Genomic DNA, 3,272 nt, shown 5'->3' with positions numbered 1-3,272 from the left:
CTGTACTTAAGTACAGTAACGAAGTACTTGTACTTCGTTACTTCCCACCACTGTTTAAATGTACTTTGGCTCTAAGTCATTCAGCGATTTATAAACTAACAACAGTGTTTAAAAATCTATTTTGTGAGCTACAGAGAGCCAGAGTAAGGACTTTAAAATTGAGATGTGGTTTCTATTAACACCTGGTTTTAATAAAAACATGAGTCTGAACTGCCTGATTGACTCACAGGCATTTTACAGGGTACCTACAACATACTTATAGTACTTCCACAGGAGTATTTAAAGGGTAAATACTGCATAGACATACTGGGCTGTATGACGTTCCACACTTAATTGCATTGTTGTGAAAGAAGCTTTGATTGTTAAGTTATTTACATCCTTTAACAGACTTTTATGTTGGAATACATTCTGTTATAAGCAACGACTTGTTGCTAATAGCTTCGTCTAAAGCATATCTAAATTCAAGCCTAAATCAGAAATAAGCATTTATTACTTCCAAAATTATGAAAAACTGACTGGATTATCAGTTATATGCAGATATTGTGATTCCTAATATGTGGTTTTTAGTAAATCCACATATTTAAAATTTGCAAAGTGCTTTTAAAAGCAGCATTAAAGGTTAGGCTGGATGAATACTTACAAAGCAATAATAATATTCATAGGAAGGTTTGCATTAGCAATGGAGACTCTGGTCCAGCACATGTTGCATAACGGCATGTGGGAATCTAAGACAAAAGGAACACATTGAGCCTGGTGGCTTGTTTATTCCCCTCAAATATGTGCTTTACGACAAAGTAGTGAATGAGGGGAGATAAATTGTCTAATGGCTTTTCTGGAATGTGAACTTCACAGAGAAGAAAGATTAGACTGATTTTGGCTGATAAAAAACTTCTTTGTTGTAGTCATTAATGTGTGAAGTTGGTCTCAATTTGCAAGCCTCAGAGAGCATGTTTTTCTGAGAAAATACACAACTTTTTCTCAGAAAAAAATCATGTTCCTGCTTTGATTCAACCACCAACTTATTCCTAGAAAACACTGAAAAGTACAGAAAACAAGGAGCCGCCGCTGGTTGAATCTACTCATGACGACTGAGACAAAAAAACAAAAGAAAGAAATAAAGTTAGAAATGTCAGGCAATAAAATAATATTTTAACTGAGCATAATTTTAAACTTGTGTACAATATCTGGCAAAAGTATTTTCTCAAGCCACTGTGTTTTGTAATCATCAATTCAGTGCATTATGTTGGGATTTTATGTGGCAAAGTGGCTCATGATGGCTATCTCTATATTTAATTGAAGGAGATGTGCATTCTTACTTTTATGTCACACAGCGCTTTGTCTGGGTTCGGCATAAATTTAGAAACAGCTAATTATGATTTCTGAGGTGTCAGCATGACTGGAAGAGTTCATTTATCATGCATCACTTCTAGGATTTATCACATCCATTTATTCACATTTAGTGCCCAGGATAAATTCAGGTTTGAGGAACAGAGAGAATCGCAACTGAATATTGGGGGTGGGGCTTTCAGCTGTTTCAGTTTAAAGAGTTTAAAGAGGGTTCAAACTCCATCCAGTTTTCAAATAAAGAATCAAATTCCCACGGGTGTTACATGGCTGCTTACACTATTGACAAAAACTGAAATGTGAAGCATTATCATGTCAGAACCTGCAGCTACACAGCAGCTATGGTTATTTCTCTGTATATTGGCAGACCTTTGCAGTACATCAGTGAATAAATAAGACTTTAACCTACTTAATTCTTAAACACACTTAACATGATCAAAAACTGCTGACTGTGGCATAACAAAACCTGCAAAACTTAACAATAACATATCAGGGAAGAAACACCAAGTTATTTTTTACCAAACAGCAGTATACAATAAACCAGAAAATAAGCTGTTTTGACAATAATCTTGTGTGGATATAATGAGTTATTTTGAAGTTCTGACAAAAACTTATAAGTTCACTTTAGAATTGCTAAAAGATTTTTCATCCTGGCTGAATACAAATGAACCAATCTTAGATTTATTGGTTCATTTTGAATTTTCTTTTTGTACTTTGTAGCATCACAACCATAAACACCCACAAGGCATATTATGACTATTCTATCTAGGAAAAACATGAGGAGTAAATTTCAGCCAAAAATCTCTGAGATCTTTTAGATTAATCTCAGAAATTGTCTGGGGGGAAAAAACTTGAACATTCCTGAGTTTGAAAAGTCAAAAGAATTGCTAGAAAAGCTCAAAAATTTTGAGATTTATCTCAGAAATTTTCCAGAAAAATCCTTGGAAATTTCTGAGATTCAAAAGTTGAGATTATTTAATTTTTCTTGCAAAATTTTAACTTTTGAAATTCAGAAATGTTCTATTTTTTTCTAGAAAATTACTGAGATTAATCTAGAATATCTTGAGGGTGTTTTTGAGAAAATGTACTCCTTTTTTTCTGGCCCTAATACTCCGTAGTGCAAACCACACAGTATTTGAAGAGCAATTATAATTTTCAACTCTTGCCACAGATTTTCAATTGAACATAAGTGTATTCTGGAAATAAATGCATGCCACACTTTGCAGATTTGTATGTGTAAAACCATTTAAATCATCTGGGGAAGGTAAACTGTTTATTTTAGATATAATTTCCATCTCTGCAGAGGGATTATGACTTACTTGTTACAGTTAGGCAATAAGCTTGTTTTCATGGAGGATCAAACACGACTCTGCATCAAAACCTCAAGTGTAATCAGGTGTGAGCAACAGTCTGAGAACCAAATGCAGCATTCAGATAAGTACTGTGAAATGAGATGGTTTGAGCTTTTATAACTACTGAACAGGATGTAGAAAACCAACCAGGCGCAGATCAAAACATCAGCAGAGGAAAACCCTGAACCGTATATTTGAGTGAAGAACTTTATCAGATCTACGAGTTAAAAAAGACCTGATTTTCTCACTTGTCTTTCACTTCAGCTCCATTCACTATAAAAAGCATCTCGGTGAGCCAGAAAACTTGTACAAATCATTTCTTTGTACTTTGATGTAATAATGAGTCAGAGCAAGTAGATTACTCTCAACAGAGCTGCAAAGGTTTCAATATCTCTCAACATTTGAAAGTAATTTCCCAAAGGGCTTTGGGAAAACCTTCCCTCTTCTCAGCTCCAAGGCAAACAGAAATGTTTTGCTGGCTGTGATTATAGTAACTCAGCTCATTTGTAAAGTTCCCAGCCTTTATCAAAGACCTCTTGACCAAGGAAATTTAAGTCAGAATCTCAAGTCAGATCA

The sequence above is a fragment of the Poecilia latipinna genome, unplaced genomic scaffold, assembly GCF_001443285.1.
Source record: "Poecilia latipinna isolate Pla-1442-1.1 unplaced genomic scaffold, P_latipinna-1.0 Scaffold599, whole genome shotgun sequence".
Classification (NCBI taxonomy): Eukaryota; Metazoa; Chordata; class Actinopteri; order Cyprinodontiformes; family Poeciliidae; genus Poecilia; species Poecilia latipinna.
This window is presented reverse-complemented; position numbering follows the sequence as displayed.